At 38.5% G+C, this 26,025-nt stretch overlaps 1 protein-coding gene and 1 long non-coding RNA gene across 2 annotated transcripts in view; both read left to right on the forward strand.

Annotated features, from left to right (window-relative positions):
* The window catches only part of LOC118493082 (astrotactin-2), a 200,427-nt gene that overhangs the window by 2,329 nt on the left and 172,073 nt on the right, over positions 1-26,025 (forward strand). The gene's annotated exons all lie outside the window — the stretch shown is intronic.
* LOC116054850 lies at positions 141-16,513 on the forward strand. Its single transcript, XR_004106160.1, has 3 exons — positions 141-151; positions 14,256-14,259; positions 16,375-16,513. It is a non-coding gene; the product is annotated as an uncharacterized LOC116054850 (long non-coding RNA).

The following is a 26,025-nucleotide window of genomic DNA, read 5'->3' on the forward strand; positions in this document are numbered from 1 at the left end:
GAGAGAGAGAGAGAGAGAGAGAGAGAGAGAGAGAGAGCGAGAGAGAGAGAGAGAGAGAGAGAGAGAGAGAGAGAGAGAGAGAGAGAGAGAGAGAGAGAGAGAGAGAGAGAGAGAGAGAGAGAGAGAGAATCCCAAATTCGGAAATTACTCTGTTACAGCGGCAAGTTACAATATACAGAAAATACAAGAGATATACTAGAAATAATAAATAAGATAGCAAAAAAAATGCCAACAACTACTGAAAAATAAACTTAGAGGGATGGAAAGAAATATATAAGTGTAGAATAACATTTACAACCTACATACATAGTATATATAACAAAATAAAATATGTATATGTCAATATGAAAAAAAGAGTAACAAGTTTATTTTTAAAATAACATAGTGTGCTGATATTTTCCTCTTTTTTTAAAAAGTGAATCGATGGTAGAACAGTAGAGTATGATGGCAACACTTCATTCCTTAAACGTGGGTTTAACACAAAACCTTTTTTCCAACACACTAAAATGCACTCACAAAAAAAAACAAAAAAAAACACATCAGTATATCCAATGCTTTTTACCAAAGGTAAGAATGGTATTTAGGCCGTGTGATTAATAAGTGCATGGATTTCTCTCACTGTTTACTCCATTGTTATTTTTTAAACACATAAGGAAAAGACTAACAAAGCAAAACAAGAAACCGGGGGAGGGGAAGGAGCCCTGTACATTTCCTCTGCACTGCCCTTTTTACTCATCCATTCTCCATGACACTAGAGGCAATAAATCAAAGCTGAGCAGGCAGCAGGCCACGGTGAGAACGGGGACTTGCTGTCCTTTTCCCACCTTCCCTAACCTCTGATGTTCGTTGGACCAAACGATTGGACATCTGACAGAATCAAAGAAGCAGACACAGGGCTGTGCTCATTATGGTTTGGATGGCATTTGGCTAATCAATGTCACATTTTTATGCAGTTGCAGTGTAATGCAACTTTGTAGCATCACACTTAAAAATTCTAGGGAGAGAATTTCTTTGCTCATTTTAAGTGATGTGGGACTGGATGGAAATCGATATGTTTAGCAACATGGCTGGCTCTGTAAACACCTCATTAGGAGTTCACCTTTTTTAAAACCTTAAGGCACTTAACGCAGGAGCAAAAACATTCAAACGTCTCCCAGTCCTTTTATCGCCTCTATCCATCGAATTGGACTCTATCTTTGCACTTTTTTTATTGTCCCACCACATCTTAGCCTTTTTTTGCGCATCTTATCGAACTCTGGCTTGCTAACCAACCTTTTCCTCTCTCTCTCTGTCTCCCCTCTATGCCTCGCTATATCCCTTTAAGAATGAGTTAACAGCAAACCCTGCTTGCTTGGAGATGGGAGATTAAAAGCAACAGTGGTAAAGTGAAAAAAGAATGCCTGCACCAGAGCACTCTGTTCCCTGTGGCACAGAACATGTACACACTGCACTACATCTCAATCTCATGTCAGGTGTTGAGCTTAGCACTGCAGGACAAGTACTGATGTGTGTGTGTGTGTGTGTGTGTGTGTGTGTGTGTCAACAGTAGAGATGGGAGTTATAACACGGTGTGGAGCTGAGATAGAGAAGTGAGTTTTTGTTAAGACTTTTTCAATTTTAGCAAAGTGCTGTTTTGAATTGAGTGTGATTGAGAGTACTATAAACAAGCTCATCCAACTGCTTTACCCAGGGTGTAAAGAGAGCACAGAGAATAGGATCCATGGTGAAGCTTGTGCAGGCCATCAAATGGTCTATTTGTCATCATCACCTGCTATAATATACCTATTGGAGGCTGTCTTTTTAAGATGAATGCGCTACAGGCAGTCTTATTTGTAGTGGGAATTCTGTTTCTAACCACTCTGTACATGGAACGCCCGAGTGTTCTCAGTTTCATGTCTCTTGGTTTGTTCAGCAAAATCAGGTTAAAAGGAAGCTCTGCATTAAGGTTTGTTCTGGCTGGCCAGCCAAACTGCACCTCACCTGCTCTGAGTCAGAATCGTCATACGTGAGGTTGGCAGCAGGATCACAGGATTTTTCCAGAAATTCAGTTTTTTGTTACAATTTATGTTTTATAATTTGTTGTGAAGTTTTTTTTTCTGCTTCCACCATGATTTATCAGCTACTTCATGTGTGGATGTAATTAAAAGGCCAGGGTCTAATTGTATTTTATTTATAAGAATACATTTAGAATGTACATTTTTATACCTAAGACCATCTGTAGATTCAGTTTACTGGTACGAGCCAAGTGTGATATGGAGAAGTGGAAATGGAAAACAATGTTGTTGGGTATTTTTTTTCTGAACATATGAAATGCAGTCTACATATGTCATTTAGACTTTTAAAATGAGACGCTTTTGAAGTTGCTAAGATACCACTGCTGATGATGGTTTTACATTTGCATGTGTTGATGATTGATTAGTCTGGGTGTTAAACACAGCAACAGCTTTGTGTATAAAGGTTGCAGCTCTGATGTTGTTTGAAAGCTTTGCCAAAAAATGAAAGTGATTTCAGTAAGGTGTTGGGCCATAACAAGGCGCTACAATGGATAAAAAAAAAAAAAATAGGACAAAGGCTCTCATTCACACACATTCATCAGTCCCTCCAGGATTTCGCTATGTCGAGATCGCAACAATTCACACAAATTCAACCGATCACCGTGAATTTGATGCAACTCGCAATTTTGACTAATCACCGCAACTTCACAGCAAATTTGACCAATAACCCGAGTTTCCCGCGACTTCAGTCAATCACAGCAGTCCCACGCGCCACACTTTGCGTCAGTATGTGACTCTGAGAGCCAATGACCAAGCGGGAGTGAGAACGGGTTGACGTAACACACGTACGTCACCAAATTCATTTCCTTGTTTCCGATATGAAGACGAGACGTGTGTGACTCAAACATCTCACATTTACCAACAAAACGTACAGCGAAAGACCGTGCAAAACATTTCAGACCGTCCTGCCAACCTGTATACATTTTAACATCATTATACACTGTAACCTTTATTTACTCTAAAGTCGCTAAAAGCTGCTGCAGTTTCAATCCTGTCGGCTCTCTGCAGCGGGCGGGGCTGATGCTCAGTTCTCCCCGCGACTGAGGTGCACGCACACACACACAAACACACATGGTGGATGCAGGAAAAACCGGAGATGAGACATACAGGATGACCTAAATTGAGGACAGTTACGCTCATTATTGTAAGTGCAATGATAAGTTAAAGTCCAATAAGTAATGTTACTTTATCAAACTGTATAAATGTGTGTCCCAGGCCAGGATAGGAAATTAACTAACAATGTAAAGATCAACAAGCCACTGACAGATATGTTCAAATTTGATTCATTCAATAAATTATTATTTTTTGTCTTAAATCCACCAGCCATTTTCATATTATACCAACATTTAGTAATAAGTAGTTTTTATTCTCCCCGAACAAGTTTCCTTTTAATATTTAAAGAAGTATACCCAAAAAGAATCACTTTTTTTTTGCAATTTTCACTGTCTCTCGCAACTTCATTGCAACAAAAATACAAAAGACATCGCAACTTTTAATGAAATTTTTTACAAAAGCTCCCCTCAAACTCAGGCATTTTGGACCGCAATAATCTCAAAAAAAGTCCGCAAAATCCTGGAGGGACTGATTTATAGAGCACAGAGCTGCCATGCAAGGCGCTAGCCTGCCCATCGGGAGCAACTCTGGGTTCATTGTCTTGCTCAAGGACCCTTCGACATCCAGACAGGAGGAGCCAGGGATCAAACAGCCAACCTTGTGATTAAGGGACGACCCGCTGTCCTGAGCCACAGACGCCTATTTGGTCTAGTGGATACATTCTACAAGCTTTTGGAGTGAATACCATACTTCCAAAAGATATCCCCTCATTTAGTCTTGCTGTTAAACACATTGGTCCAAAAATTTCCCATAGGTGGTTAACTGGGTTGAGATCCGGTGACTGTAAAGGAAATAGCGTATGATTTACATAATTTGCACACTCCTCAGCAGCCCCTATATGGAAGCTTCAGTTGCATTCTCCACTCATTTTATCAGGATTTTCTTTAAATTTGTTGATATGCAGTGACATTGCACTTTCTCTTTATCTTCATTAACAGGATTAATGACGGAAGACAAGTATTCATATCCAAACAGCTGATTACGAAGTGCAAATCAGGCGTGTGAACACAGTTTTACAATGACTAAGATGTATAACAGAACCATGGATACACCCCGACCATAGAAGTTTGAATGCTGTTTTGTTTGCAGTATGTATACATCTTTCATTACGTACTTTCCCGAAAACAAACAACAGGGTATCAGGTTGTATTACCTCACCCAATGGGAAATTCATTTGACTGGTAGACTGACTAAGAGTGAAGAATCGTGCTCATTTAGCTTAATGGTGGTGGGCCTAAGGGATGGCATGCAAAGGATGAATGAATTGTAGTCAATGACCCGTGCCGGTTCCTTTCTTTTGCAGTAACGCATTTTGCAATGCTTTGTTTTGCCATTATGAAGGTAAATATGGTGCAAAATGTGAGAGCTTGTAGACTTGTTGTTAGCACTTGTAGAATAGAATGTGAGAACTTGCAGAACAAAAATCTAAACTTGTATGTTAAAAATTGCACTTGCAAAAAATATTCACACACCTGTGAGCTGAATTTTAAGTCACAGAACGAAAAACAACAAACACATGAAAGCTTGTAGAAGGAAATCTGAACTTGTAAGTTGTAACTTCCGACCGTAGAAAATTGTTCCCACACTCGTGTTCTGAAGGTGAAGTCACAGAAAAAAAATATTCACAAATGTGTAGATTTACATTAAAACAATGACAGCTGCAAACTAGTAATGCAACATTTTACTTTTTTTTTTTTAACTCTGGTCCAATTTTCATCACAACCACATCTCCGTGATTACAACCTCTCAAATCTGTCACTGCAACTTCACATATGTGCTCTCTCGCATCACAAAGTTGCGAGTCTGCATGACGCGACTTTTGCAACACTTCCTGCGATACATTTGGTGCAGAACTAATTTGTACCTGTGGACTTAGGCTGTGGAGTATACAGTCATTGTGTGGAGCTCTGAGCGAACAGAATGAGGAGAGCAGCAGGGTTTCTATTGCCAGATAAGGGGCAACTCTGTCCGGCTCATTTAGTGTAGCATGGAAGCTTGGTGGATTAAACAAGCTAACGTTGGCTAACTAGCCTGCCAGCCGGCTTCTAAATACATACATTTAAATCATGTCAACACTTTTTAGATGATTGTAACCACAAAAAGAATGTAAACACTTTTTGTAGTTACATTCACGTGTGTGTGACTATGTTTTACAAGTGCAAAGTTTAACATACAAGTTCAGATTGTTGTTCTGCAAGCTCTCACATCGTATTCCACAAGTGATCACATCATGTCTACAAGCTCTCGCATTTTGCACCATATTTACCATCACCAGTGTCTTTAGTCTTGCCTTGTGACGGTGGTGGACAGCTTTGATCTCAAGATAATTATTAGATCATTAACATTGCTGAAAGAGGCGTTGTAGTTATCTTTGATGGAAAGAACAAAGACGTTTGTGTAAATATCCTTAATGAATGCACAAGCTCAGTTTTTGTTGCCTTTTCCCCTGATTTATACAAAGCAACAACATGCACAACTGTTTATACATCCCCCCCCCCTATTTCATTAATTGGCTAAGAAGAACAAAGATAATGTTTGGCAAATGAGGGAATGGAAAATTTCAATAGTCTTTGTTTTGTTTATCATATATTGTCTGTCTAAAATGAGCCAGCTAAAATAGAATCTTTTCGGGTGGTTTACAGTAGCAGGACAAACAAAGAAATGGGTAAATTTGTATGTGTGTATTTGTATTTGTAAAGTGTGTACCCTTCCTTATACATAAAGATGAGGTGTGGGCTCTGTTTATCAAACAAATTAGGTTGTCTGCTTATACGTGTAATTGCTGAAGCTCTATGAAATGTTATGGTTGAACCTGATATTAAAAACAAATCTGAGCTGAACATGGTTGTAGAAAACATTTCAGTCATTAGCATTTTACAGGACCTCCACTATGGCTTTGGAAGCTTTTATAGGTTCAGTGACAAGCCAAGGGACTCTCACCAGTACTATCATGTCTCTCTTAATGTAAGCCAAAACCAGCAGCCTGCATTTATTTAGACATTAGCATCAAAATTTAAAGGCAACCTAAACAACTTCATCAATCGGTAAGAGTTTGATTGTCACCTTCTGTTGCTTTGATGGGTTTTCTTTTACAGCATTGTCTGATGTGGGTGTACCTCTATAAGTCCAAGACAACTTATCTTGATATGTAAAGCTGGACTGGTATCAAGAACATCCCGTATGGTGTAACTAACAAGAGAGCATGTTTCAAGATGATTCCCAAAAGATTCATAAACTTTCTGCTTGTATACTGTAAAGGAGCTTTCTAGACTGTGCACCAAATGCATAATGTGACACTGATTTATAAAAGCAATTCCATTTAGTTGCTCTTTTTGCTCCTTGGGCTCCTGTCCCCCGCCACATAATAGAAGGCCCCATGTGACAAAAACTGTGTAATGTACTGTATTTGCACTCTTAGTAAAACACTTTTTACAATGCGAGCCAGACATTTGGGGCTCGGGGAGTTTGGGTGAAATCCATCAACTTAAACACTATGTCTTTTAAAGCAAGCATGATATATGATTTACAAAGTTCAAATTTGCCTACAGATCACTGAGGTCATCATCTGGGCACAACACAGCAATTGCATCAAATGACTTAAGTAAACAAGAGGAGCACACATAAACTTTCAAACAAGGCTCTGATTTGATTGAATAAAAGACACGTTTCCATTAAAGGCTGTTCGGATAAAGGCCCAGCATTGAATCCAACTTTAAAGAAAGGTGAAATCAGATTTCTAAACTGATTTGATAAATGGATTTAACATGAGTAGAATGAAAATGGAAGCTGTGCTTCAAAAGGATGAATGCTGAACTTGATTTCCATCATTCTGTTATGCTATTTGATTAAGTTCTTGGTGAGTCCAGCAATATGAGTTGAATATTTTTCTCTCTCCACTGCTTCTATCAGAATGTGACGTTTTTCTCTCCTGGTATTTCATTACTTAAAGTTGGGCAGATCGATACTGAGGCGTTTAATTTTGAGAATTGATCCTCGCATAAGAAAAATAATTCTAGTGTTTAATATAACAAGGAATTGCTTTATATTTAATGATAGTACATTTTTATTCTGGGTTAAAAATGAAAAAAGAAATGTAGCAAAGAGTTGTGCAGGAATTATTTTCTCCATTCTCATTCACACAGGCACATTTAGAAACACACACAGGCAGACAAAATAACTAGACACTAACGGTGGCTGCTATCCTGAATGAACATGAAGTTATTATTTAGTTTTCTAAATAATAATAAAATAAAACTAATTTATCATTGATTGGTATTTGATTGACTTACATGTTCAGTTGACATAATGTTGAGGAAAAAAAAAAACAACTGGTTAAAAATTTAACATTTATTGAATATTTTAAGCAAATTAATACAAATATCATTTCAGTTTATTGGCAAAACTTAATTCAAATGAATGCAAAGACATTTTAAGTGCAAATATGTAGATACAGGTAGATGGTACATGAGAAGAGGAAGCCACCACTAACTGCTCTGCCTTTTTTCTTTTTTTTTAGCTTGTTCTGGTTTGATAAAAATTGTGGGGATTTTGACTTACCAGATGACATAAATTAACACAAGACATAAATGAAAACAATAGTGGAGTCCACCCCTGACTGTCTAAACTAAATGAAACCTGAGCAGAGGAAAAGGCTTGGAAGATCAGACAGAGTAATTGCGTGTATGGAATGGATGTTGATTGCTCCTTGATGTGGTGTGTGCTCACATTTGGATTTCTGCTTGGGAGCTGCAGTATTGCTCAAAACTGTGAACTTCATCCTTATGTGAGAGCTATCAGGGTGTTTAAGAGCAGGTGGGATTTCATTTGCCTGGGCACTGCTCTTGTGTGCAAGCTCTAACTTATCTTGCACGAGTTGTTGTAGAAATGTTGCAAACCTACCTGCTGATACGGTTGCAGTCAGCTCTGTGCCAACTCTGTGTGACAGACAAAAAAAGCTGCTTTTAACGAATGGAAGTGCTGCTTACATCTTATAAAATCCTCGATAAAGCTGCTGTATTTTTTTTTTATAGACAATTTATGGATACTGCTACCTTTTTTTTGCTAATTTGGGCCATTTTCATACATAATTAATTTAGTGCAAATCAAAGGATCAGTCAGTCATCAGTACAAGCAATTTATTTTCAAAGTCCCTTCTCTCTGTGGTATCCACTTCTTGCCAATAACAAAAATGGCAACAAAGGCCAATTCAATCTTTCTAGATTAAAAGGAATAATGTGGAATAGAAAAAAGTGCATTGCCAAAAATAGGCTGTAACCTGTTTTACTCCATTTTGTTGCATCATCTGTCCACTCTTTTCCCCTTTTTAGAAGTGTTTTATGTTGACATTTTAATAGTTTTTCCACTTACAATTTATTCTTTTGAATGGCACAACGTGTCCTTTTCACTAAAGGAAATCAAATTGTTTCAAATTATATTTTTTCTTTGAGCCAGTCCATCACCTTGCAAACTGCAAAACACAACCACAGCACTCTGCCATAATTAGGACCAGTGAGAAATAAGATGGAAGTGAGAGTCGGCATCAAGCTGTCAGTAAAATGTATCTTTCACCCAGAACCTGTCTCACAGGAATTCACTCGCCCCCTCTCTGGCTTCAAACAGACCAAACGGCCTGTAAATGTCCTCATACTGGTTGACAGGTTAGATTTCCAGATCACAGGCAGGATGAAAGCCCAGTTTCACTCTGTTTGGGCTCCAGTTGCTCTCCCTCTTGTCCTTGCTTCTTTCATGCACAGTCTACATTATATCGTTCACCAACCTCCAGTGATGGGAATAACTGCGTTATAATAACGGTGTTATTTTTTTTCAGTAACGAGTAATCTAATTGCTTACTCTTCCCATCTTAATAACGCCGTTACCGTTACTGCCAAAAAATGCGGCGCGTTACTATATTTGAAGCGTTTTTTTTTCATCAGACCAACTAGATCTCTGAGTCTGAGCCGAGAGGCAAACACTTTTTTTTAACTGTTCTTCCCTGGTTAGTGGGCAGTGCAAGACGCAAGCGCATAAATGCTGACGATTGAGATTGAGTAAAATGTCATGGTAAGCCAATCAGAGGTAGAGTTGGGCGGGTGTTCGAAAGCACGCATAGTCGGACACAAGAACAACACAAGCGAATCAGTCAACGAGAGAGAGACAGGTATGGCGTTATGAAATCAAGGAGAGGATTAACTTTTCCTGCTACACATTTTCCACCGTGGTCAGAAAGAACAGGGGAGACACTTTGTTTCTCTCACTATGACTCTAGAGTCGGTACTCGCTCGAAAGCTAATCGCCATCACTCTCTCACTTCTCCCTCGCTCTATCACCCACACACACACACACACACACACACACACACACACACGCCGGCTTGACACACACACCAGCGCACAAGTATAAACATCAGGCAACTTAACGTTATTTGCACTACAAAGAGTGTATATATTTGTTATTTATTTTTGGTATAGTGCTTAACAAGCATAATTTAATCTTGCCCAGTTGTGGCCTGTTGAGATGTTGTTATTTGTATCGATCCACTATATAAACATGATATCTACATACATGGCATTTGATTTGAGACTAGTCTCACTTTGTCCCACAGCAACATTAAAATAGTTTAGATTTGTGAACATTGTTTCTGTTAATAATGTATTGTATTAAGTGTCCATTTCATTATAATTTTTGATTTATCATAAATAATTGAACATGCATATGTATTTTAAGTTCCATTAAAGAGGGGTGGAAGTGGGGTCACATTTGAGCATTTTTAAAAATGTACTTGAAAGTAACGCAATAGTTACTTTCTGAAGTAACTAGTTACTTTCATAATTTGTAACTGAATAACTAATTTAGTTACTTTTTGGAAGAAGTAACTAGTAACTTTAACTAATGACTAATGACTCTTTCAATAGTTTTAGGATTCGGCACCATTTGTTTGAAAACAATTTCAACAAAATGTGTTTCTTATCTGTCTTTCTGTATCAGAAGATGCAGGAGAGTATGTTTATAGTACCCATAGTTCATAATAACCGTGACAATGCAGTTAAATACTCTCGACTAACCTAGTTAATGGAATTATTGAAATCTCATAAGGGTCTTATTTTGCAAACATGCCAAGCTGTGTGTGTGTGTGTGTGTGTGTGTGTGTGTGTGTGTGTGTGTGTGTGTGTGTGTGTGTGTGTGTGTGTGTGTGTGTGTGTGTGTGTGTGTGTGTGTGTCTTTTAAAGAGGAAAAGGAGAGTCATTGTTCATGTAAGCTGGTCACAATGATGTTTAAGACCCATAAAATTTGATTCGCACCAGAATTTGCTCTGCACCTTGGAAACATGCCAGCTCTGCACAGCTCACTATCATCATATCCCCATGGTTCCTACAAAAGACTTTAAACCTTTTATCAATGCGGGTGTGTTTGTACCTATTTGCATTCACTCCAAGCTGTACGATCTGAGATTTCCTTTCAGATAAAGAATGTGCACCATTAATCTCCCCTCAGCTGATGGGTTCCCTCCCACTGTTCTTTTTCTTTTTCTGCTTCATCATACACATCTGTCCAAGTTCCTGTGGAGTTTGCTTTATCTGCACAAGGACACATGTTCAAACTCTTCTTTTTTCCAGTTGTCAGTCTGGATAAAATCGGTCCATTAATTTCAAACAAAAAAAACGTGCCACTCTGAGTCGTCGATAAGACATGACCAAACATTCTGTATGACCTCGGGTAGAGAAGATTAAGTTATGATGAACCTTTGGTGGTTTGTTGGATAATGGTGGAATTGTATAGGTTTTTACAGAATAACTTAATGATAATAATAATTAATTAATAATGAGAGCCACAAAGAGAATCATACATACAATGATTAATAATTGTTTGGTTAGCAATGATGCCTATAATAACATTTTCTTGAAATTTGCTTTTTGTTGTCAATGTTTTAAATGTTCTTTTCAACTGCCCTTCTTTATTATGCATCTGCATGGACAAGGAAGACTTTCTGTACAATCCTGATACATAGAAGGATAGGTGCCTGTAAGGTTTTTAAATTGATGAAGTGCAATTTGTTTCCATGTCATTATTATCCAAACTTTCTATTTACCATTTAAGGATATGTCTCTGTCAGATTTAATTGTTTTTTTTTCCATACAGCATCAGTGAAACTGAATAGAGGTGTGCTTTCAGCACAACTCTGCACTTTTGATAAGCCTGAGGGGAAAATGGGCATTTGGCCTCACATATTGCATGCTTATCCACAGGAAGCTCATTGGTATGTCATGGCTGTATCACCCTCGCCTTCATTCAGAGGCACACAGTGCATTTTCAGGTATTTTGTCTGGCTCTGGTTTAGCTGTGATCTAACAGCAATTACCCCTGGAAGTCTAACATAGCAAAGGATTCTCTCCCGGGGTCACTGGTAGGTGATGTGTCTTCCGACTGGTTAAGAGCATTGTCAAGGTGAGCAATCGCCACACATGGATTTGTAACAGGATCTTTATATGTACAGTATTTAAGGGGTTGTGAATGTAGAGCTGTACAAATCTTAAACTTGATTTGACTCTACACAAATATCATTTAAGTAATGCAGTCATGCATAGACCCAGTGGTGCTAAAACAAGTGTTGATAGCTTACACAAATTGTGTAAGCTTGTAGACCTATCCTCCTCCCATCTGTTTCACAGTTTTACATATTCAGAGAGAGAATGAAAAACACATGTCTGATGTTCATGTTAATGTCACATCTTCTAAATTAATAAATCACACAACAGGGGGAAAAAAACAGTGAGCTCTGTAGCCAATCGGAGGCGACACGGTAGCTGCAGTCCAAAGGAAGGAAGATGTTTGAGCAGTTCCTACATGGAAGATTTTAATCGTCGTTTCTGGGAAATAAAGTGGGGAACCAGTTTGTTTTGTCACTGGTCACAGATGTGTGGTAAAAGCACATACTGGTGTGTCTAACAAACAGATAACATTTGTTTATATGACAGATGCATATTTGTGCATCCCATTTTCCTTGTTAGAACTGTATTCATAGAATTAAAGTTAAAGCAAATAAAGAAACTACAGAATAATCAGTAATGAAACCAATCGTTAGTTTCAGTCATATTCCCTCAGTTGACATTAAAGCTGTAGTACGTAGTTTCTGTGGCCCCCATGACGAATTCTAAGTAATGACAACAAAACTGTTGGTGCAGCCACATGCTCATTGTAAATATATAAAAACATTACTATGGGATCTTGTAACTTAATGTGAATCTGTAATCATTGTAATTGATGCCCCCAATCCTATGATCATTGATTAACACTGGTTACAGTAAATGTAGCTGAAGGCAAAGCATATCATTACCAGTGGCATGTCCCACCTCAATCATCTAGCACACAGCAACATGTAATTACTGATTGGGTAAAACGTATCATTTATTTCCACATAATTAGCATTTAACATGTGATGCATGATGTTTTGTAAAGTAGATTCTTCATGAATGTACAATTTCAAATATGAATACTGTACTTGAAATAAAAACTAGCCCTAGTCCATACCTGTAGTCCTCTATTATACTTGTTGATGCCACTACTATTTAGACAAATCACCAAACCAAAACAATTTTGTTCCATTTCCAAAATGATTATCTAGATTACCTCTGCTGTAGTTGCGGATTGTTATAGGAAAATATACGGACATTTTGGTATAAGGAAACTAGACCGATCATCATATTTTGCTGTGTGTGTGGTGTGCCTTTCACCCATTAGCCCAACAGTGTGATCACTGTTCCGTAACATGACCGCAATCAGGACAAATGCACTATTAACTCTGTAATGAGACAGCTCAACAAACAGAATTAATGGGTCCATTCAAAATGGCACTCTCCAGCAATCAACACTTAGTTAAGCTTGTTGCTATAGCTGTCAGAATCAACGAGAGTACTCTGCCTTTGCTTTAGTGAAGACACAAATCTGTAGATTGAGTTTGTTTTTTTTCTAACTTCTAGGCAACTTTGCAATACACAAACTAGAACCTTGACACATAGTTGAACTTTAAGATCTGTCGAATGTTTGAAAATCATTGGTACTCCAATGCTTATTTTAATGAATCTCAGTCCCTTAATGTACAACTTTATCAGGGGACATTAATTATCAAAGAGCCTCTTTGCTGATTTTCAACTTGAACCCTTTTTGTTCTAATGTTGGGAGGACATTAAAAACTGGCGAAATATACTCACATTTATTGTATCAAGAGCTCGCCACCACTGCCCGCCTCTGCTGTTGAGCAGTTGTTGTTCAACGTGTAACCCACACTTTAGGTTTTACAGTTAATACTGGCAAGGTTCTCACCTCATTTGTGTTTTTAGCATTTAGGTGATGTACTCCACTGCATGGTGTTATATCTTTATTGTTTTCTGTGTTGTTTGCATATTACATTTTAAAATCTCATATTGTTTGACTTTTAAGCCTTGGTGTTGGTTGGAAATCTTTTGAGCCCTGACTAGGGTTGGTTACCGAAACGCGGTGCCAACAGGGCACCGGTTCCGACGGAAACGGTAATAACGAGACCGAATAAGAACGAAAATTTCGGTGCCTGATTTCGGTGCGTGACTTTTTTTTTTTTTTTTCAGAAGCATCACTGCATGGGACGCTACGTTACCGTTAGCTAGTAGCTGGATTAAACACAATGGTTAAAATGCTGACAGCTTACATTAAGCGGTGTAAAGTGTGACTGTATTTCTCTGTAGAGGATTCCAACACCGGGACGTAACAGTCTGCAGGCAGCTGCCGTTGTCAGAAAAACAACACAGACGTTGCATTTAGTTGAAACTCGCCAGCCTTGTGGTGCATTCAAAGTTATTGTAAAATACCCTTTTCCCATCTGGTGCTTGTTTTTGTCGATTTACCAGCAATTTACTGGTGAAATAAGTCATTGTTATAAGTTATTGTTATTACATTATTAATCAATCATTTAATTTTGACCATATGGCCTTAGCAATAAACAAGCTGTTCTTTAATGTCACCAACTGTCGTTTTGTGCTGCTTTTTTATATTTTATATTATATACAGTATATTATAAATATATATATTTCGGTTCAGGCACCGGCACTGTTTTAAAAGTATCGTTTTAGCACCGGTATCGGAAAAAAACCAAACGATACCCAACCCTAGCCCTGACACGATAACTAAAAACTTAAGGATGAAAATTGCACTGATTGTATCCTGAGGTATGCAAAGTATCACATCTTAACATGTAAAGTTGAGGTACAGTATATAATCCCAAACCAGAAATCAGTAATCCGGATCCATACTTAACTTCTGTCTGCCAGAATTTCTGTTAAAAAGATAAATAATTGTTAAAGTTAGACGATTGAGCCAACAATTTAAATTAATATATAGGATAAAAGTTGGATAATAGTCTTAGTTTGATTTAGTATTACACAGCACTTTTAACAGAAAACCGGTAAATGGTATGGGGAAGTACTATAAATCTAAAGTTACTGTAAGGTGACAATAGTTGGTAATAAAACATTTGCTGCATTTTTCACACAAAAATACAATGAGACACTTGATTATTTATATCCCATGTTATGTTCTTATTTATTTGGTATTTGTATCTAAACCTTTGGCTCGTTGGATACTGTCAAAGCCAGATGATTCAACATTAATAAACCCTCCGACAACCCAATGATGGATTGATTCCTTAGCACTTTCACTATTACATCCTCTGATCTAATGGGATTTTCCAGACTGACTATTATGATGAAGTAGGCAAATGATTGTCAGGATGTTGCCACTCATCAGTCATATTAATTGCATTTATATGTCATTATTACAGTCTCCTAATGGATGATAACTGGTTGCAGGCTGGCTCTCTTCTCCTTAACCTAATTGAGTTTGAGCCAATGTTTTTCTCTCCTTATGCAAACTGCAACTTGAGTACTGTTTTTTCTGGTGTCTCCATTAAAACCATTGCTTCCTTTTAATTACTTAATGCTATTTGTCAGAATATTTTGAACAGCCTTCTTTAGTTTTCAACCTATTGATCCAGTGACTGTTAAAGGTAACATGGCTTAAAAAAGTCAACATCTAATATACAGGGATCAAAACAAACATATTTTTAGTGTATTGATTTTTTCTTTCACTGCAGTGATGCTTCCAAGACTAAGCAAAGAAGCAGGGAGCTTGCTTTTCACTCATTTTAAGTTATTTTCTGTTACACTGAGCCCACAATGAGACAAATTCATGAGTGTAATGATTAATTGATAAGAAAGTCACTCTGAAGAATTTCAGGAATTCTTTAAAAATTAACATAAATTATTGCAAGACAGTCTGAGAGACGATATGGATGCAAAATGAATCTCATTAAATCTTTTTTTCTTTAAGATTATTGTTTTGGGCATTTTAGGCCTTTTTCGATAGGACAGCTTGGACATGAAAAGGGAGAGAAGGTGATTGACATGCAGCAAAGGGCTGCAGGTCGGAATTGAACCTGCATCCATCACGGCGAGGACTGAGCCTCTGTACATGGGGCGCACACTCTACCAGGTGAGCTACCCAGGCGACCCGTATCTCATCAAATCTTTGCAGTAAATTCTATTATCTGAATCTTAAACAGTATTTCAAGGTTTTTAATCTTCATACAATGCGTACCTAGGTGCTCATAGCTGACAAATTTTAATGGCTCAGTTTGCCATTGTGCCATTCAAATTAGCTAGTTCATGGTTACATTGCAGGGATGGCGCTGACTGGCAGAAGCTATTTGATTAGGCGTGAGGCTATATTCCTGCTAAAGTCAGACAGATTTCTAATGATGTGTTGTGTGGTTTTATGGACTCTTCCCATTAGTATTGGATGGGCTCCTGTAATAAGCTGTCACTGTGGCAGAGTCACCCATTAAAAGCCACTCGTAAATGTCCATATATTCTCCAGATGTAGAGGTGAAGGTGCCTCAATCATGTCACAATCATGACATTTTATGGCAGTGTGTTTGGCTTGCAAACAGTTACCCTTTCAAGTCAAATAAGCTTGTAAAAATAAAATGTCGTTAATTAGAAAAGGCTCCCTAGACAGGCTCCAGTATGTCCAAAATTCTGCCGCCAGGGTCCTCACCCACATCAAGACCTGGCAGCACATCACCCCAACCCTCATCCACCCTCACTGGCTCCCAATTAAGTCCTGTATCATATATACAATCCTCCTTCTCACCTACAAATCCCTCCATGCCCTGGCCCCACAGTACCTCTCTGACCTCCTCCATCCTTACACCCCACCCCGAAACCTACGGTCCTCAGACCCTGGCCTGCTCTCCATTCCCCACACCAGACTCTGTACCTTCGGAGACAGAGCCTTTATTGTTGCAGCCCCATCCCTCTGGAACACCCTCACTGCTGATATCCAAAATGCTACATCCCTGGACATTTTTAAAAAAAACTCCTGAAACACCACCAGTTTACCACAGCCTACAACCTCCCTTAGCTTAGCCACAGTAATTCTGGAATGCGTCCTTGGGTTTCATGGAAGGCGCTATATAAATAAAAGTAATTACTATTATTATAATTATTATTATTATGACAGTTCTACATTTGCTGACTTTGTAAAAGATTTACACATTTAAAACTGTGTAGTCATAACAATGCTTTCAAGATGTGACAGGACTGAGAATGCCAGTGAGGCTTTCATTCATTTTCTTGGACTTTTCAGGGTTGACGGGTTGATACATAAAGCATTGACTTTCTCCTATTTAAATCACATTTTTGTTTACGTTTTTCTTTGGTTTGTTTAACTAATTTATCACTCACGTTTACTGGCTCTTATTTAAAAATGAACAATCGATTTAGATGGCGAGCCGTGTGTTGCTTTCTGCTTAATGATTTTCCACCCAGTACCTACTTCCTATTTTAATTAGGCAGATAGATTGATGACAATACACTGCAGATAGCAATTTCAATTTGCAAGGCCATGAATGTAATTGTATGTAGGAATCGACCAATAGGGTTTTTTTTTTTAAGGGCCAATACCGATTATTAGTAATCAAAGAGGCAGATAACAGATATTTGCAACCAATATTTGTTTGCAGTAAACACATTGAGTGAGAGTACAGAGTTATGACGACAGAGACAGAGAGAGGCCAGCTGCATCAGAGCCAAAGTAGCAAGTTTTTCGATTAATTTATTTTATCTTTATTTTATTTTTTTAAATACTGATTCAGAGTATTGTAAAAATGTTGATTATCACAGCCGATAATCGGTCAATCCCTAACTGCACGTATTTCCTTTCAGTTGATATGATCATAATTCAAAAGTAACATTTTGTTAACATAAAATCTATTAAAATAAGGTACACATTTTTGATTAGCTGAAATGAAGTTCTCCTGTTATTTCCCAGGTTTCCAATTCTTTGATTGCAATACAACTTAGATTACAATCTGTCTCCCATTCTGTAATTGGCATTGAAAAAAATGTGGAGTTCCAACCATTAATGGAAGTTGTAATATTGAAGAGATACCCTACGGCCCTTGGTTGTTGAGCATGGTGTCTGTAATTACTTTTTATCTGCCTCATGGTGTTTATCACCATATGACAAAACAGACCTTGTCATATTCTCATTTGCGGCACACCACAAATGTTTTATGGGATTGAAAAACAGAACAGCCAAAGTCAAAAGTCACTTCTATCAAACTGCTTTTATTAGTGATTTTGAGGCATTGATTTGCATCACAGTTATAGTTGCTTGTTTCCTTGGGCTGTGTCTGATATCAACCCCTGTGATGTACTTTATTTACTATCTGCCATTTTATTTGAGTGTCTGAATTCTGAGTAGAATTCATTCCCACAATGGAACAAAAACAGAGCACCTTATGCTAACATTCCCACAATGCAGTGTGACATTTTACAGATTCCAAAATTAACTAAGTCGTGCGGAGCTACACCGGTCAGTGATGACGCACCCTGATGATGATTCAGAAATGTCTGAAGTCTCAATTTAATGCTCACTATAGAGCAAACTGAGAGTCTTTAATATAAAGAGCAGTACAAGAATTAACAAGGAGGGGTAATTCAGACATGGCTTTATTTGTATATAATGGCTAAATCTGGCCAGTGGTGACTTCTGGTTCTGTCTTTTATTGGATTGATTTTAGTGTGGCTGTACAATCCAAAACAAAGTGTGAATACTGTTTTAAATAATGAATTGCTTCAAAATTTAAGCTAATTTGTGGCAGGATACAAGTGCTATTTATTGGCTATTATTTCTACCTCAGGTATTCCAAATTATCTTATGTAACGTTTCTTCCCATTTTAGTCACAAGTATGTGAATTTTTAGCTTCTATTCTGCCCAAATATGAGACTGCTTTTGGTTCCAAGTAACAACCCGGGACTGCCAAGCTCCTACATCTACATTTGTAAATATGCCAGGTTTTCTCTATGTAATAGCTTTTCTTTCACACTCTACGTTGTTTAGGGGCTGCTGCATAATTTAGTGGTCTGGAGTGGTGACCTCATCCATATTGTGACAAGGAGCATTTATTATACATTTTTACATTTGTGTGGCTTTTGGGAGCCTAATACTTTGTTCCTCAACAATCCACATTTTCAAAAAGATAACTGATGACATCCAACAAAGACTCCAAAATGAGTATAGGTCGTCTTTAAATGTTATTTAAATGCCTCCCACAGGAGCATTTTCTGTCTATAATGTGTGCATTAAATTCTTAGTTTCTAAAGGGATTCTTTAAGGCCTGTCCCTTGTTGAAACAATTGCAGGTTGAAATAAAATTCTGACTACTTTTCAAATGACTAAACAAAATGAAAAGGCCATCGTTACATAATGTTAGAATGTCTATTTAACTATGCTATTTGTTCTGCACTGGCAACACAAGACCCAAGTTCTTTCAGCACTGGACAGTTCTGCCAACACATTTCATTTTAGCTCTTCTAAGCTGTCCTGTCTCAAACCATTTAAAAACAGGACTTCTCTAATTCACTCAGTAGATGCAGTTTCAGCACTGGAGAGCTCCTTCACTGTAGAGAAATGGGAAACAGAAATTGCTCAAAGTCAGCTCTTTTGCCTGAACAGCTCATGTTTTACTTTGCGATAATGCTACAATAAGATTATCAGGAGAAACAGACAAAACCCAAGAATGATAAATGAAAATGGAACTTTGCTTACCATAGTTGAATCTCAGATTGTACAAGACCATGTAGCTCATTTGATTAGATTTACATAGATTCCCATGTAGAAACTAACGTTATGTGGGTCTTTCACAGATTGAGATAACCATGCGAAAGGTTGGTTCACCCTAAATCACAAAAAACATTGTTTCTCACTTAATGGTCTTAGTCATGAAGGATTTTTGGTTTATTTTCCCTCTTATTGAGATATTTATCTTCAGAGATTTATGCCACTACGCAACTACAATGGAGGTGCATTGCATTTTGTTTGCTGTGCTCAAAACATTGGGGGGGAAAAAAAGAAAAAGAACAGTTTTCCTTGGTACTACCAAAGCAGTAGTTGAAAAACCACTGACATTGTCTGTGAATTATCCAGAGGAACCGGAGCAATGTTTCTGAAAAGAGACATTGCTTTTGAGCTTTAAGTACCTTTTCAGTGCTTTGAGCAGCACAAATGAATTGGTGGCAGCACAAGTTTCAGTGACAGATTTCTCCACATAAAACCAAAACTATTTGCATGGCTCGATACCACTGAGCGAGTAAATATGTTTTTGTGATTTAGGCGAACTCACCCTTTAAGCTGTTCCCATTCAGAGGATTTTGGCTACGCCTGTGCTCAGGTTTATTTAAAACCTTGGCTTGTGTGTCCTTCCCATCATTATATTGGGCCATGCTATTTACTATATCATGGTTTTAGTATATTTATCTTTATCTTTTTTCTCAGGCACACACACACACACACACACACACACACACACACACACACACACACACACACACACACACACACACGTGGATGTAGCACCTGTCTGCAGTGTGGAGTGGTCCTATCCTATCTGTAATTTTGTGAGGGATTTTGTCTAATTTGACTCTAAAAACCATTGCTCAAAAGTAGGGATGTAACGGTATGAAAATTGAACCTCACAGTTATAGTGACCAAAACGGTTTTCGGTGTTTTTGCGGTATTTTTAAAAGTGTGTTCAATATGTTCAGAAAGCACTGATAGGCCTACACAAGCAGGAATAGTTTCAAATAGTGTAACACAGTGTTTATTATATTACAGAAATATAGGCAATAGGCTTGTAAAAACTATTGAAAACTGGCTACTGAAACACTGGCCCGCTGTAGGGTGTCCGGTAAGAACTTGAACCAGAGATGTCTGACTTTGAGATCCAGGAAGATTTATTTACAACTCTAACAATGAAGTTAACTATGACAGACTGATCTCACTAAGTGGTATATGTATGCCACGCCAGTTCGTATGCCGTTTTGGCATATCAAGACGCATAATCGTTTTTTAGCATGTTTATCAACGCTGTTGAAAAAAAACAACTAAATGTTATAGCAACCAGCATATAACAAGAAACAATATTAAGAATTACATTCATTTCTCTGTAATAATTAACATAAATGTAACATATTGCTCAATAACACAAAGCCACATCTAATTTATTACAGCACACGTATCCATAACCAGTCCCTCCAGGATTTCGCTGCATTTTTTTGAGATTGTTGCGGCCCAAAACACCTGATTTCCCGGGAGCTTTTTTAAAAAATTGCGATAAAAGTTGCGGTCTTTGTCTGTTTTTTGCAATGAAGTTGCGGGAGACAGTGAAAGTTGCAAAAAAGTTGCGATTTTTTTGTTTTATAGTTATTTAAAAATAAAAAGGAAACATGTTTTGGGGAGAATAAAACTACTCTGGGCTGAGTTTTCCTAGTAACATTAATAAAATGAATCAAATTTGAACATATGTGTCAGTGGCTTGTTGATCTTTACATTGTTAGTTCATTTCCTAACCTGACCTGGCACACACATTCATATGGTTTGATAAAGTACTGACTTTAACTTATCATTGCACTTACAATAACGAGCGCAGCTGTCCTCAATTTAGGTCATCGTGTCGTCCCATCTCCTTTTTCTCCTGCATCCACCGTGTGTGTTGTTTGTGTGTGTGTGTGTGTGTTTGTTTGTGTGTGTGCAAGCGTCAGTCGCGGGGGGGAACGGAGCAGCAGCCCCGCCCACTGCAGAGAGCCGACAGCCAGGATTGAAACGGCAGCAACTTCAGCGACTTTTAAATCGTTACAGTCTACATTGATGTTAAAATGTATACAGGTTGGCAGGATGGTCTGAAATGTTTTACTTCTTAATCTTTCGCTGTATGTTTTGTTGGTAAATGTGAGATGTTCGAGTCCCACACACGTCTCGTCTTCATATCACAAACAAGGAAATGATCAACCCGTTCTCACTCCCGCTTGGTCATTGGCTCTCAGAGTGCACGTGGGACTGCTGTGATTGGTTGAAGTCACGGGAAGCTTAAGGTTATTGGTCAAATGTGCGGAAAAGTTGCGGTGATTGGTCAAAATTGCGAGTCGCACCAAATTTGCGGTGATTGGTTGAGTTCGCGTGAATTGGCGCAATCGCAACATTGCGAAATCCTGGAGGGACTGCTTAACGGAGCAAACCATGTAATACACCTTTAATAGCTAAGCACGTGGCTCCACAGCGCTAGTCTGTTTACTGGCGATTTCACCTTGCTAGCAGATTGCCCTAACACAACCTGAATATCAACACATGGCTGCACAAGTAATATTAAACAATCTGCACATCTATCAGCAATGCAATAAGAAACACAGCAACAGCAATATTATCAAGGCGATAATATATCTCTCTCTCTCTCCAAATAAATGTCATGTCGTAGGCTAACACGGGCAAAACTTCAAAAATCCACATTGTAGCAGTACACTTATTGAAATATGAATAAACGTAGCTTAAACATTTTACACAGATAACGAGGCAGTAAAGCCTATGACAGTTTAACGAGCTACAGAATAGTTTTAACTTGCGTTCTGGGCTAAACACACATCACTTCAACAAGTCCGAAAACGGCAAAGGAATGATAAAAAAAAGTCTGTTTACAGCCGCTGTTCTGTCCCCTTCTCCTGTCTGAGTGCGAGTGATTGGCAGGAGATCAAAGTGGTGACTCTCGTCAATGATTGGTCAGTCATCTCAGAAGAGAGAGCAAGTGTTACTATGGCCTTTTTTACAAGGCTGATAAATGTCCTGAGCGCTGTCATCTCCTCCTCACGCCATGATTCCAACTTCAAGAAACGCACTGTAGGCTACACAGTGCGCCCGCGCGGCAAACTCAGGAGACTCGGATGAAGCTGGGAACACGCGGTTTCCACACCGTGGTAATCCACCATGATAATAATGATATTTTATCACGGTATCACGGTATTTACTGTTACACCGGTAATCGTTACATCCCTACTCAAAAAACTTTATCTAATGACTGAGACCTTCATTGTGTGGAGCATCTGAAAACACTGAGCATCTATTAACGCTAATGCATATTTAATCATTTTCTTCAGCCCACTCTGTGCAGCCTAGCAATTCCTATGATGATTCTGCAATAACTTGGCAGCAGGAAACACTACAATTCCTTAATTGTAGATTTGTGTTAGTGTTGTGCCTGAAAACCATTGCAACTTGAATATCCTGTACGGTGTACAGTGTTATTAGAACGCAGATAGCTCTACATCAGTAAATCTTCTGTAACTTCCAATGTATTGTAGGGCTTTGAATATGTGATAGAAGGAGCATACATAGTACTTTGAACTAGATGCCTGACTTGACATAAACATCCATTACGTACAGTCCTGTGTGTATCCCCAGCTTGGATTAAAGAGTGTTTTAGTCTTTGGGTTCAATCTGTTTTAAGCTTGTTTGGTGTTGGGGAACTTGCATGCACTCTTTTTTCAAGATATCAACTGAATGACAATTTTAATTTTTCAACGGGAGGGATCTTGGAGACGACAACACTGAGTGCAGAACAGAAGGAAAGTGACACAGAGCCAAAGGGAGGATAATCCAAGTGGTCAACATCCGCTTAGATAGCCTGCCTGGCGCTTGACAAAATGTTTGCACACAGTGTGTTTACATGCAAATTTAAACCAGCATTTCTCCAACCCAAAAGTCTGCAAACCTTATAACCAATTAAAAAAATGTTTCACTTTGTTCACTCTGTCCAAAGTTATTTTTCATCATTGCAAGAAATACTTTCAGGCACACATTACCTTGAGCTATTTTTCCAAAGACGTGCCTTAGAGGCATTTATCATAGCGATGGAAAAATGAATCTGTGTCATTGGCTGGGTTAAGTTTGTGTGTGTTTTTATGTCTGCGGACACCTGGGGCACGTCACACACAGCAGTTACCTGGATCTCTGAGTAAAAGCTCCTCAAATCAGGACGTTACTCTTGGAAAAAAAAAAAAGAACTGTTTCAGGTTTTATTCAGCTAACTTTGTGATCCCGCTGTGTAAGCCAGGCCCCTGGTTGTTGGCATGTTGCACGTGTGAGTATTTGTACATGCATTTATTCTGTGTGCTCAAGGCTTCTGGTGTCTGTCTCTTCCTTTGCAGTCTATGCGTCTCAATGCTGTCTGCTGTCTGAAGGAAACAGATTTGATGGCTAATGACATCTGACAGAGGCCGTCTGTTATGGTCATGTGATACTGTTTCTTAGCAGCAGGGGACTGCTTGAGAGATGTGGTCTGATCATGAATCCATGCAACAACAAAAAATAAGAAAAGAAGAATGGTCTCATACAGACAGAGGCTAAATCTTAATCCTATTGCATGATGGGTGGAAAATGACTATATACAGTATATATTACTGTGGGACAATACATATGTGTCAACCATACCGTTTGTACCAGGGTATCTATCCCTTTAAAGGACCCATGCCATGAAAATTTCTTATTTATGACGTTTTCTAACATTAATGAGTTCCCCCATCCAGCCCCCTCCCCCCTCTCTCCTCCTCAATAGCATTTAAAGCTACAGACACAGAAATGGCACATCCTAAATAAAGCTCATTGTGGGACTGGCTCTAGTGGCTGTAATTCTGCACCAAGGCTGAATGTCGGGAAAGAGACTTCAGATACAGTATTAGGGGACCACTAAAGCCTATATAAAAGCATCCACAAAGCAGCATGTCATAGGTCCTTCAAAATCTCTGGTTGTATTGGGCCATTGTGTGCCATGTTGCAGATCGATAAGCAGATTTATACTGAGAAAGATTTTCACCTTTGCAAAGGTAGGCTAATTCTCAAGCCGTGGGTGGAGATACTCCGATAGGGGGGCGGTAAATTCTAACGAGCCTGCATGTGACAGGGAGGGGAGCTAAATCTGAAGGGCTTGTTTTCTGATCTATGCAGCCCACAAAACCTGACTGTGTGTACTATTTCACAATTTGTAGGTAGGTAGGCGCTCTAGATACCCAAATGTATGTGCATAAAGCACTGAAAGTGGGTTTTTCATGATATGTCCCCTTTAAGTTGCAGTACTCATTTAGACAATCCTTTACATTGTGCCACATCTATCATGCAACAGAAAATCCAGTATAAGCTCACTTGAGAGAAGGTAACGATTGTCTGTGCACATCTGTAATGTGCTTAAAGCAGACATTTTCTGTGGGCCCCCGTAAAAAAAACAACCCAAAAAATGTTTCAACTTCAAATAGATTTTTTTTAAATGATAGATATGCCAAATGTAGTCAAAACTTTTCTCTTTAATCTTAAACACAATTTCACCTCAGTGTAATTTGTCTTATACCATGCAAGGAAATCAAACAATCAACCCATCTCATCACATTGCAACATTATGCTTCATTGGAGACACAAATAAAAACACATTCAAAAACACTCACATTGTGCACTCATAGTGTTTCATTCACCCATCCATCACGTTCGCCTACATCCCCTCATCTGAAGCTGCTATGACTCTGATACGAATCAATGCACCAGTCAAGTGAATCCAGGTGAGATAGAAATCCACTTACAGAGCTCTGATCACAATCAGTGGCGGAGAAACCACACGGAGGCAGGTTTACCTTAGTTTTAAAAACACATGGCCATGGCACAATGGGGGACGACTGTGGAAGGGAAAGCAGAGGAGATTACATCTCAGACTCCGCAGGCTGCTCTGTGGGAGCTGCTGGTGGTGCTCAGGAAAGAAAACATGGGGACGAATTCAGAGAACTTAGGCAGACTGACAGAGGCTAGTATGTGGTCGAGGTTAGATGAGTGGTGCTAGTGATCTGCCATGAGTGTCGCTGTCTGATACATGTAGTGAATCGGGTGTGTTTGTTTTAAAATCAGTTTTCTTACACCTACACAAAGGAAGCTAAATTAATTGCATCCTGTTCACTAGGAGACTTATTTGGACGTCCTAAATGGATACTGTTATGTAAAAGACTTCACCTAAGATATTTAGCCATCAAATGCGATTTTGTGCAATGAGGAAGTCAGCAGGAGAGCACACCAGGGTAACATTTTTGATGTGATCACTACAGAAATAACACTGTGTTAAGTTGGAGAACAGGAGGGGTTATTACTGTCCCCTTTAACATCTTTTGGATGCTGTTAGATATACATGAAAGCACACTGGCGTTTGGTATACTGTGGTGTGATGTGCTTCAGCGTAATAGAAAAAGTAATTTTAAAACATGGTTTTATGATTATGTTGCTAAAGGAGAAACTAATCTACACAACGCAATACCCTTTCATCATCCTTGCATTGTGATTGTAAAAGAGCATTTTGAGAAAGTGAGCTGTTTCAGGTATCTGAGAAATGCAATACATTGTGCTTAATCTTAAATATGGCATTGTTTTCATAGCTTAGAAATAGGCCCGTCTAAGCTGCAGCCATTACCTTTC

This window comes from Sander lucioperca, chromosome 14, assembly GCF_008315115.2.
Source record: "Sander lucioperca isolate FBNREF2018 chromosome 14, SLUC_FBN_1.2, whole genome shotgun sequence".
Taxonomy (NCBI): Eukaryota; Metazoa; Chordata; class Actinopteri; order Perciformes; family Percidae; genus Sander; species Sander lucioperca.